The following is a 12,596-nucleotide window of genomic DNA, read 5'->3' as shown; positions in this document are numbered from 1 at the left end:
CTATACAATTTACTCATGCTTTATTGTTATTCAAATGTACAATAAATATGAGTCACTGTGCATTAACTCATGTGTTTTGTGAAAGTAAATGTTGGTTGATTTGTTTAAATTTAAGCACAAAGCTACACGATGGGCTATCTGTGCTCTGCCCACCACAGCTATCGAAACCCGATTTCCAACACTGTAAATCTGCAGTCATGCTACTGTGTCAATGGAAGGCAAGAAACAAGGAAAGAAAGGTTTCCATATAATATCTACTTGCCAGGAATGTTTCTTAAATATTCGATATATAACAAGTAAAACATTCTGCCATTATTGATGTTTTGTTGTAACAGATATTTTCAGTAAATAATTTTCCAGAAGAGTACTGTTACTAAAATAATAATAGTAGAATCGCTAATAAATAAAACGCAATTTTAATTAGATAATAGTATAAACTATTAGCATTACAGCCTTTGTCTTTCCTTGGTTGTAGGCAGTGGTGGGATTCAAAAATTTTAAGAAAGGGTTCTCTCAAGGGAAGGCCTCAATAATAACGGGTTCTCTTACTTTTCCGGAAGTCTATACTGATACATCATTTGAAAAGGAAAATAATGGAAAAAGTGCTTTAAAATCTTTTATTTATTTCATTTTAAAAATTTCCAAATAGTCAATTGATTGTCATCATATTTGTCCGTTTTTTTCTGTTTCACTCTATTATCATCTGCACTGTGATTATTGCGAAGCCATGTTTTAACAAAAGGAGTAGCATCCCATAAATCGAAAGGAAGGCCAATAAGATTAATCGTCAATAGGTTTCTGACATTTTCTACTGTGAGGCGGCTTCTTTTATCTGAGTATATAATATTCATTCTTGAAAACCCTCTTTCTGCCTCTGCAGAACTGATGGCAATCGTATTCATAATGGTTTTCGCCTTTTGTATACTCTCAGGAATTACAGGATTATTAAAATCTTTCAGGACATTTTCCACATAATCACGAAAATCATTAATGGGAATGTTGTGATGAAATATTTTACAGAAGCCATTCAACTTTTCTTCCGCAGCTTTCCATGGGACAACAATTTCCTGAATATTCCAAGTATTTGGTTCCAGCAAGTTCAGCAATTCATGAAGTTTGTTGTCAGCTTCCCGGTCATTGTTCTTGGATATTAAATGATCGCAGTCCATCAGCCTTTTTTTCATATTTTCGATTATTACATCAAGTAAATTGTTACGAGGAAGTCTAACAAATCTATTATTTTTTGATAAAATGGATATCCTTAAATTCATCAGAAGAAATTCTATCGTCGATTTCTTTTTCAAATGTTCCAATACCTTCTTTCAGTATTTCAAAAGCCTTAATAGATCTCTTTATCAGTTTCTCAGCTCTTGACAAGGTTAAACATCTAGCTTGAAGGGCATCAGAAAGTAAAGAAATTTCTGTCAGTATATCTATCATCAGTGCCAAATCATGAAAGAAATATGTATTGCCAAGACGCGCAGCCATTCCTGAAAATTTCGTGTCACTAGAGAAATATCTGTACAATGCTGGATAAACACGCCATACAGCAAGTGCAGATCTCAAACTGCAAGCAGCCCATCTTGGTCCCAAAACTCTTCCTATCTTCAGAATTTGATGACCAAGTTCTTCTGAAATTTTGAAAAGGTCCATTTGGTTTTTGTTTGATTGGTGAAAGATTGTGTAGATTTTATCCATGAATATTTTGAAGTGATTCACTTGTTCTACTTCTCTGACAGAATCATCCAAAATAAGTTGTAATCGATGATTTAGGCAATGCCAAATGATAATATTGGGAAATTGCTTTTAAATCGAGCGCCCACTCCAGAATTACGGCCAAGCATTACGCTTGCCCCATCTGAACAGAAAGCAATCAAATTAGTTTTCAAATATTCATTATCGAATCCGGCACGGTGCAAACTGTTCAACAATGACGTGTATATTGTTTCTGCTCCTCGTCCATTCAATTCGACCAAATCCAAAAAAATAGTTGGAGATATATAGCAGTATTCAATCTTTAAGAAAGTAACGAGTACGGGCTTACTGGATATGGTTGAACTTTCATCAATGATGACACAGATCTTTAATTTCTGTTCAATAATTTTTGTGAATACCTCTTTCCTTATCTCATTTGCAATGTGATCTGTTATTTTCACAGCAGTTTTTTGAGAATGGAGTCCAATACCCAAATCTACTCCATTTTTCATTTGAAGCTGAATCTCATCTTTGACATCAGAAAAGGGACGATTTCTTTTTGCTAGACTGTAGATTGTATTAAAACTCTATTAGTAGAATCCACATACTTGCTGTTCAATTTGTCAATGCATTTCTCAATCGAATTATTAGCACGATCTTTTCGGTGCGTAATACAAATGCTGTGAGCTTTTGATGAAAAGTGTTTATTCATCTTCTTTCTTAGGGAAGCTTGTTGAATTTTTTTATCTCTTCCAGAAGGTTGAACACTGCAAGTGACCCATTCTTGTGACATGTGAATTCCTTTCATGTTCACTAATTTAAAATAAAATTTGGAACATATATCACATCCAACATTTTACTACGAACAATCAACCCATCGTACTTTTCCTTGAAGTTCATATACTGTTCTATACTCCAGCAATCTGGAAGATCGAGTGTTTCAACTTCTTCACATTTACCTTCAGCGACATTCGCAGTACAACTTTCATTAGAATAATGCCGTAAAATTAACTTTGTTTCATCGTCATTTGCATCTTGCTTTAAAGGTTCGGTTCTAGGAACTTTACGAAAAAAGCTATCCATATCCTTTTGTCTCTTCATTTTAGGGTCCGACGTCCGAGCACTGAAATGAAAAGTATTTTTAAGACCTTCACTATAAAACTTATGTAAGGTCTTTATGTTAAATTACTTTCTTTTACAGAGTGAGGCGTAAATATTGAAACATAATTTAAAACTAAATTAGACTGATAGTTAAACAATACAGTTATAAATGGAATTAGACACAGAAAAGTTGAAAAGAAAATAATAAATTACCTTTCTTTGTTCCGAAATAAAAGATGTGCTACAGCTGAGTGAAACTGTAGTTTATAATTCCCGCCTTAGGACAATTTAATTGAACTTTACGTATGGATTGAAAACACAATTTAAATAGAAATTCACTTACTTTATGATGCTTCCACGAAAAGTATTCGAGAATAAATGAGTCAAATTTCAAGGGACTTGATTATATACAAATGAAACGAGAAATCAATCATAGTTAGACCCTTCGTCCGTTAAAGTAAATACTGTTTCAAAGATGGCTAAAGACACGTCGAACATCGACTAACAACAGAAGCATTCTATTCGATGCCACGTCACACTAGCTGAATTGTGATTTGCCAGCCATCAGTCAGACAGCTAGCTGCGCGCATTCCGAAAAAGCATTATGACGAGATGAATAAGCTGACAAAGTTGAGTGCTGAGCATAGATAATAGATAATATAGATAGCCAGACTGACTTCCGCGTTGTGACCAAAATTCTATTGAGAAAGTTGATGATGGGGAAAATCGATAGAGTAAGTAACGCTTGCCACAAGCGGCTGCAACCGACATGTGTCTGCCCATGTGTTTCCTTCGTACTTACAAGTAAATCACTTGAATGTAGAATTCATTCTGTGGTCTTCACGTCATTCGTGCATCATCTGCGTCGTCTCCACTCTTATTTTTTATTGATTGAATAGAATGGCTAATGTAAATTCTGAACGAACCTCGAGGACAAATCGAAGAACGTGCAATGCGTTTAACTGCCGAAATTATCGTGTGAAGGGATCAGAAATTTCTTTTCACCGGTTTCCATCAGATCATGAATTACGTACAAAATGGATTTTAGCCACACGGCGGGAAAATTTTAATCCTTCCAAATCGGCTGTCCTCTGTTCGAAATATTTTGAGTCTGACTGCTTTATCGATTCAGATTGTTCTTTTTCTATATTATCGCGAAAAAGACTGCATGGAAACGCCGTTCCCAGCATTTTTGACCTCCCTGACCGTCTTCAGCAACCGCCTATCAAGAAAAGGTGCACCTCAACTTCAACTGTAGGGATTAAGTCGTATTGGAAATTGCCTCTTGCGTATTTTCTTGTTAACGGAGTTTCTGGTAAATTTTTACATGAAGTTTTGCGAGAAGCAATAAACAAACTTTTTGAGGCTAGAGTGACCTGACCATTGTTTCAATCACACTTGTGACGTTCCCTCCTCAGATTCCCTGCCGGACGTGACTCTTTATTGTTCTCAAGGTCTCTGCGGAGAGCACACTCCTGTTCGCCGGTCAGTGCACAAGGACAAAGCCTACGTCACCTCCGCAGTTATGGGGGTGTTGCGTAGCCCGCGCGCGGTTCACAGTGACCTTGTTCTTTGCCACTCTTTGGTATTCTTCGGTCTTCAGGCCCTTTCAGTGCCTTAATATAGTACGTCTTAATTTATTCAAACTAAGTGCTCTATTTCAGCTCTAAGTATGGAAATGATTAAATCTACTTATTACGTTGATGTGAAGACATGTAGGCCTACTATACGATCTTCTTTAACTTATGAATGGGGCTTAAACGAATGCACGCTTATGATGACTCGTGCATAAGCCGACATGACTGCAGCGCAGGCAAGCGAGTTACTTACTCTATCGATTTTCCCCCGTAGCGGGAATGGTAACAGGAAAACGGTCACACGCGCCGACATGCAAATTGGAGAAGTGTGGCTATCTACTTTATCTATTATCTGTGGTGCTGAGCTCCGGAGACAGTTTCCAGATAAGCCTTCTGTCACCCCACAACATCTGGGGAAAATTTGTCATGGAATGCTTTTCACTCTGAAGAAACTGCAAGCCGTCCCAGCCGACAGAAATCGGCCTGACGTGAAGGCTGAAAGGAAAGACTATGCCCTGTGGTTCATGGAGACGGCATTTCGCGCACCCCGTGTCATCTACATCGACGAGATGGGGTTCAACGTATGGACAATTAAGAAACTGACTGCATTCACTTGACGAACTTTGTCAATAATACGGTCTGTGATTTTCTCATTCAATCTTTCTTGTCGAAATGTGTGATGAAGTGTGACGCAATCAGTTTCCACGACATCAACAATTCGACGGTATAATTGAAGCCATAAACGGGTTCGCTAAGCTCAAAAATTTTTAAGAACGGGTTCGCGCGAACCCCTGCGAACCCCCTGAATCCCACCACTGGTTGTAGGCATAGTTACTAAGCTGAATATACACTCTAATATGCAGAAAGGCCACTAAGCCACGCTCAGTTACTATGTTTAAGAGCAAATCCTTTCTCCGTAACCAATAAAAGAAAGTCACATTGATGCACTAGCCCCATCTGATGATCTTAATCATTAATTAACTGTGTCAAATCCTTATCTTATGATTAACCACGTAGTTACCCAATTCTTAGTTCAGTAGCTCCAAGTTAGGAATGTCTATGCCTTGACCTGATCACTCAGCTCGCGTGATTATAACAATGGTTTTACACCCAGTCTGCTTTCAGTGTACATCCCTCTTTATTCATTAACTACGTAATCAGAGGGTCGCGGGTCCTAATTCCCGTCACATCAAACATGCTCGCCCTTTCAGCCGTTAGGGCATTATAATGTTACAGTCAATCCCAGTATTCACTGATAAAATAGTACCCCAAGAGTTGGCGGAGGGTGGTGATTACTAACTGACTTCCCTCTAATCTTACACCGTTAAATTTGGGACGGCAAGTGCAGATAACCTTCGTGCGGCTTTGCGCGAAATTCAAAAACAAACAACAAGCCCTCTAGTGGCACAGTGGCATGTCTGCGGACTCACACAGCTAAAATCTGAGTTTCGATACCCATGATGGGCAGAACACAGATAGCCCATTGTGTAACTTTGTGCTTAATTCTAAACAAACAAACAAACTTTATTCTTTAGCGTACACAAAGCTATAATTTAGTCGTATGATAAAAATCGCAACATTAATTTTTTTTAATGTGAATAATAATATTATGTTTTCCTTTTTGTCTCCTATGTTAATGATGGTGAATTGTATTGTTCCAGGAAACTCATAAAATGTGTATCTTAGCATTATACTAGTAAGATTGCTGGGCATTTGGAAACGTTTGTGTCATGATATTTATTGGAAGTATGCTGTCAGTCTGGTGTATTTTTCGTTATGTTATTCACCATAAAAGCTGTTTAAAAGATGATAAATACATATGAAAGAAAAACCTATGTACCTAAAAATTTTGAAAATAAGTTAGTAGCATCAGTGCTAAATACTCTCAAGGAGGCGTCACCTTATTCCTGGTGAGAGGGTTCAGGTGAGGCTGCAATGTGTTATTTGGTAAGTGAACAGTGAGAATTGTTCATTTGGTGCAGGGGGCTACAGATGAAGCTAAGTCTAATTCTGGGGTAGCTTCAACCCAAACAAGACCCCCCCTGCTGTTCAGTTTTAAGTTATTATTTCTGTTTATTTAGTGATTTAATATTTAAAGGTGATTTAAATTTCAAGACAAGCGTGATGAAAGTTAATTATTTTAGAATCCATAGTTATAACCACTTTCTTTACTTAATTCTCTACGAGTCGGACGTTGTGTTTGTAATTTAACTGTTGTATTAGGCTTTTTAATACCGTTGATGTTATCTTACTGTAAGTTTCTAGATTTTTCTGTTGAGTATTATAAATACAAATACAGAAAGAAAGTTAGTGACAATGAAGTTAGACTGCACGATTATCAGTATAGCTATAACGGTGGACTGGTAAAATGAAGGTTTTACAGCTGGAATTATAATAATAGAGGTAAAGAAGAATAATCCGTCTTGTCAGTTGGATTCGAAAATAACTGAATCAAATGGTATGAATGTTTGACGTATAAGAGAATTATTTAAAGCTCTAAATATAATTGTGGTAACCCACAGGGTGACATAAAGTGAACAAGTATATATTGACTTTGACGAAAAAAAAAAAGACAATTATTCAAAGTTCTGGATATAACTATGATAACCAATAGTGTAAAGAAGTTTGTTTTTACATACATTTAACTTGTTTGGAATAAATTATTTAAAACAAGTGTACCACGTACCTATTTATTTATTGTTGAAATTTATCGCCAGCAAATCACAGGCACCTATTATAAAGACTCCTGTCCCACATAAAACTTGACATTTTTTTAGCCATGTCAGGATTATGCAGCGGTAAATGGCAGTAGAAGAAAATGTGAACAGCAGTGGAAGTAGGCCAATATATGCACAAAATGATAATGCTCGCGAAAATAGTGTAGATATTACAAACATGCTATATAACCATGTTGACTGATTTTGGTGAATGGACATTGAGAGAGAAGAGTGACTTGGGCTAAAAGATAGTGATATTCAAGAATTTGTTTAACAATAATAAGAACTAACTTCAGAGAGAAGAGAGAATAAGAGGAACAGGGAAGAGAGGGAGGAAGACTAAAAGAAAAAAATAAACATAAAGAGAAAGAATGAAAAGAAAAGGAAGGACTAGAAGTAAAGAGAGAGAGAATAAAAGCACAATTGAAAAAAAGAAAAAGAACTGAAATCACAAAACTCATACACCAAAAAAATGAAGGACTCAAGAATGACAATGGAGTCAGAGCTAAACAACCCAAACTGTCCAAATTTAATGAACAGAAAGACGACATGGATGTATTCCTGAAGAAATATGAAAGATATACCCAAAGTCACAATTGGGACAGAGGTGACTGGACAGTCTATCTCATCCCACTTCTCACAGGAAAAGGTTTACAAGTGTACGCAAGCATGACGTCAAAAGAAACTGTATTTTAGTTTGTGACACATTTATGGTGATGCTTCACAAAGTGGGCTGACAGGGCAAAGGGTATGAAAAGAGTTTTGAAGAACTGACAGATCTACTAATATGCAAACAGTTCGTGATCTCATACTCCACTGACATATCACTATTCCTAAAGGCAAGAGTACCAAAAGATGTGGACGATATGATCAAACTGGCAAAACAGTATATGAAAATCCATGAATGAAGTATAACTGGCAAGTCCAAGAATAACCAAAGATGATAAGACATCAACAGACAAAAAGGAGAAGAAATGCGATGTTTGTTATCAAAGAAAGTGTAAGTCTGTCATCGATAAGCAACAGCAGAAGTTTTAACATAAAGCAGCTGGAGCTATCTACAAAGATGGTTCTCACAAAAAATAAGAAAATAATGACTATCACAATGGATGCTGTTGCCAGAATAAATAGATCAGAGACAAGTAATCTGATTCACCACAAGAAAAATGTGCTGTTTCCATGACTATACAGTCCATGACTGATGGTCAACTAATGTAAGCAAGTGCATCAACAGTGCCAGTAGTTATTGAAACGTGACAAACAACGATCAGTGCCAACAAGTCACAACATGCCAATAGGTGAAGGTTACATTGAGAACAAGAAAGTGAAAGTCCTACCAGATACTGGGTGCGGCAGTGACAACCAGTCTAGTATGTGATGATCAAATGATAAGTAAGGTACGTTCATGTGTAAAGAATTGTGGCCATATAAAACCTAACAATCTGTATGTTCGTTAATTGGCAAGTTGAACTTCAAATTCTTATATAAAAGGATCATTATTGTAAGAAAAAGGCAATTGTAAAATGTTGAATTCACCTGTTAGCCATTGATCGAAACATGCTTTACACAAGTATCAAAATCTACTGTTTCTTTTCAAAGGTATAAAGTAACATCAATATTGGTTTGCTTCAGGCCATTTTGAAGGAACATTAACAGGTGGTTTTGGCTCCTTAAGGTAATTTGATTGCCCTTTTAGATTAACAATAATTAAGAAAAACTACTCCGAGATAAAACCTAGTTCTCTCCAAAACACTTTGGGCACAACAGTGCAATGTTTTAACCATACTGGTGAGCGTGTGTAATAAAAAGACCTGCTTCTCCTAGATTTTAAATACGAATTTGAGCTAAAACTCACAGCGACTAGCAGCTTTTATTACTGTGATTCCAGTAACTTGAAAGTAATGCTCAAAAGAAATACATTATAGTTCAAATAAGAAGCACGTAGTGAAAACAAATACTCATGAAGAAATAGGGCCGAAAACATGGCTAATGATAGGAATAACTAACTGATAATTCATTGCATAATAATTGTTACAAGTTTTAGTTTTTACTAGAAAGTCAGAAGTGTGGTACTATCAGTGAATAAGTTTCATCAAAAAGAGCTATTTTGCCACCAGAGAAAATGGTAAACGTTCACAAGTCAAACTAATGAGGATGACTGGTAGCAAATCGTGGAACTACTTCATGAAGGGAGATGACTAGCAAACAGTAGGAGTTGTATCAGTGGGAAAGAATGGAGTTTATCTAAGAAGAGATGAGCCTAGTCACATTGAGAATCAGTAAAAAGGTGTCAGTGGTGGATAAATTTTGCCAACATGAATTGCAATGCCAACCAACAATAAAGTGAGCAAATGAGAATGAGAAGGATGAAGTTGTATAGGTGAGATCCTACCCAAAACAAGTTGCTTCCTAGTTAACGTACAGAACTATTCAATCATTTCGCTGGTGTCTTTGTTGTAGTAAGTGCAGCTACTGTCGATACCTAGACATCACTTTAGGAGGGAGGCCATAATGTTTGGTCTACGACTATCTTATGCATAAAAACATCTTCAAGTTAACTATTTCTATATACAATAGTTCACAATAAGTGTGTATTTACTGTTGAAAATGACCGCCAACAACAGACTGTTGAAACACTGTATCACTCCTGTTGGTTTATGTCATAGCAAGGAAATGGTACAGTAAGACATACTTCATTGATGTTTACAGTCATCCAGTCTACTCACTGTGAAGAATATAACTTCCTCACTGCACATGGAGAAGTCATACGTAGTTAAGTAAACAGTAAAGTATTTATTTCTAAAGAATTTTGTTACCAGTTTGGGAAATTTCTACTACTCTAATAAGAGGGTGCGATTTTCATAAGATGTTGGGGTAACATTTCGTAGTGGGAAACCACTAATTTGCTTGGACTGTAGGGGCCACAGAAGCTTTTTCCCTTCAGGCATTGAAATTTCCACCAAATCGTTGTTCTAGTTGTTATAATCGAATGATGTTCTTCTGGACATCACTAAATTGCTTGGAAAGGAAAATAGAAACAACAAAGATTTTTCAGCCACTGATTTCTCGACCAAATAACTATAACAATTAAATAATTATCACATTCTGTGGTGCCTAGACTACAAGATCAATATCGCATAATATGTTGTAGAAAGAGGATTATAATTTCCTTTTAATCAGTGATTGTACAAATCAGCCAGTACTATTCTCTGAATGCTGGATTTCATATGTCAATGGATTGTTCAACTTGTATGAGTACTAGGCGTAAATCAGTCAAACCAGAACCTAACATCTGTTATGCTGTAGGTACATACCACTGCCAGACTCACTCTCCATATTGGAAAGTTCTTTTCTTGACTGTTTTATTATAGATTTTATGCTATCATAAGGCAGTCTTTTCTAGATCAGAGTGGGCAAATTAGTGTTATTCTCAGTGGTTCCACATAAACTTGTGAAGACTGTGGCATATCCGAGGTAGAAGTAGGCTGTGCATCATATTCACCAACAGAAAAGATCACAAGACGTAGAAAAATAATAGAATAACGAAAAAAGTGTTCAAAATAAGTAAAAACATGCGTCTATAACAAAAACTTTATATTAATAATTTGCAACATTTTGGGGAAAAGCCCTTCGCCTGATGAAGGGCTTTTGCATCAAAGCGTTGCAAAGTAATATCAAGTTTTTGTCATAGATGTACGTTTTCTTATTTTGAACATTTTTTTTTCATTATTTCATTAAAATACTATTGAGTTTCACTACAAAAAGATAGCACACTATCGAACCGTGACTGTTGATAGATAGTTTATGAAAGTAGCCTGTGTAGGCTATTATGGTATGGGCACACATGCTTAAAGCAGTCTCTCAAAAGATACTTGTCTATGTAGTGACTTGTGGAATTAGTAAGTGAGTATTGTAGAATACGTTTGTGAAGTTTTGCTTACATATATTATGAAACTTTACACAAAGTCATTCACAGATGCTGTCGGACACAAAATGAATCAGTCATTGATAACACAACCAGAAGGCAACCTTTGAAAGAGAATATGAAAACTTGATCAGAGTGATAAGGCCTCGAGATATGATGTTATCTGTATTCAATGTCCTGTCAAAGCATTACTTGCAGGAACAGCGGTCCTGTTGTTTCCATTAATATGGTATGAGTATGTCCCACTTTTCACATTGAAACAATCAGTAAGTAGTGGGTTTTGCTGGAAGAGATAAGAGATGCTGGGCCTGGTGCAGTGTTAACAAAAATAAAATTAAAAAATGCTCCAGCTGTCCCAATGGTTAGGCCCGGCATGGCCAGGTGGTTAAGGCACTCGACTCGTAATCCGAGGGTTGCGGGTTCGAATTCCCGTCACACCAAACATGCTCGCCCTTTCAGCCGTGAGGGCGTCATAATGTGGTGGTCAATAACATTATTCATTGGTAAAAGAGTAGCCCAAGCGTTGGCGGTAGATGGTGACGACTAACTGCCTTCCCTCTAGTCTTACACTGCTAAATTAGGGACGGCTGGCGCAGATAGCCCTCGAGTACCTTTGCGCGAAATTAAAAACAAACATCCAATCTACCACTTCTAAGCTATGAATGGCTAGTGCAGATAGCCCTCTAGTAGAAATGTGCAAAATTAAAGAAGCAAATATTTCTAAGAGGATCATCCTTTGGAAATACCACTAAGTATTAACTATATTAGTGTAGTATTGAGGTCAACTAATGTTCATGATATACGTTTTAAAAACGTAAAATGCAGGTTCTAAAAGCCTCATGTTTAGAATAAGTCGAACTCGAACAGCAAAGGAGATAAACAAATACAAGTGAACAAAATCATCATTCACAACTACTGTGTACAGTGTCTATTAACCAGACAAGCCAGTTTCATGTGATACAAACTTTTCCATTGTTTTGTGAGGGTGAAGAAATTAAACAGTCACTGAAGATCTTAAAAAGAACGAAACAAATATCAAAGTCATGCTAGATGACTCAGTTGTGCCACTTACTTCTAAGTTCAAGAATTAACTTGTGCATTTAGTCGCAGCAGCTGAGAGAGCACCTTATTAGCTTTTTTTGGGAGGACTTTATATTAGAATATTATACAACATAAACTCTTTATAAAATTAAGAGATATGGGAGGTTTTGTGTTATTTGTTTTTCAGAAAGCCACCTGGAGGAGTCATCCATTTTAACCACACGCACCACTGTACAGTAGCGTGTTATCTGTCAGTCAATCAGTAGACAATAAAATGACGTCCCTTAAGGGACGCCTAATATTGCACTTTTTACTGTCGTTACATAGTTGACTTGAAGATGCCTTGATGTACAAGGTAATCGCAGACCAAATATTAATTTTGACAAAGTTTGGCTGAATTGTTCAACTAAATATGCTTATAATTATTTCATTCATAAGGCATGAATAATATATACTTAATAAAATATTGTACTGTATATAATGTGTTCTGAATTTTTTACTGCCTCGGTAATCCCATATTTACTGCTTGAATCGCGAGAA

At 36.5% G+C, this 12,596-nt stretch overlaps 1 long non-coding RNA gene across 1 annotated transcript; it reads right to left on the bottom strand.

The window, feature by feature from the left end:
- Positions 1 to 2,572: 2,572 nt before the first annotated feature.
- LOC143248747 (uncharacterized) lies at positions 2,573 to 4,292 on the bottom strand. Its single transcript, XR_013027166.1, has 2 exons — positions 3,140 to 4,292; positions 2,573 to 2,818 (listed from the first exon to the last, which is right to left on the bottom strand). It is a non-coding gene; the product is annotated as an uncharacterized LOC143248747 (long non-coding RNA).
- Between the last annotated feature and the right edge of the window lie 8,304 nt (positions 4,293 to 12,596).

This window comes from Tachypleus tridentatus, chromosome 1 (genome assembly GCF_004210375.1).
Source record: "Tachypleus tridentatus isolate NWPU-2018 chromosome 1, ASM421037v1, whole genome shotgun sequence".
Lineage (NCBI taxonomy): Eukaryota > Metazoa > Arthropoda > Merostomata > Xiphosura > Limulidae > Tachypleus > Tachypleus tridentatus.
This window is presented reverse-complemented; position numbering and strand designations above follow the sequence as displayed.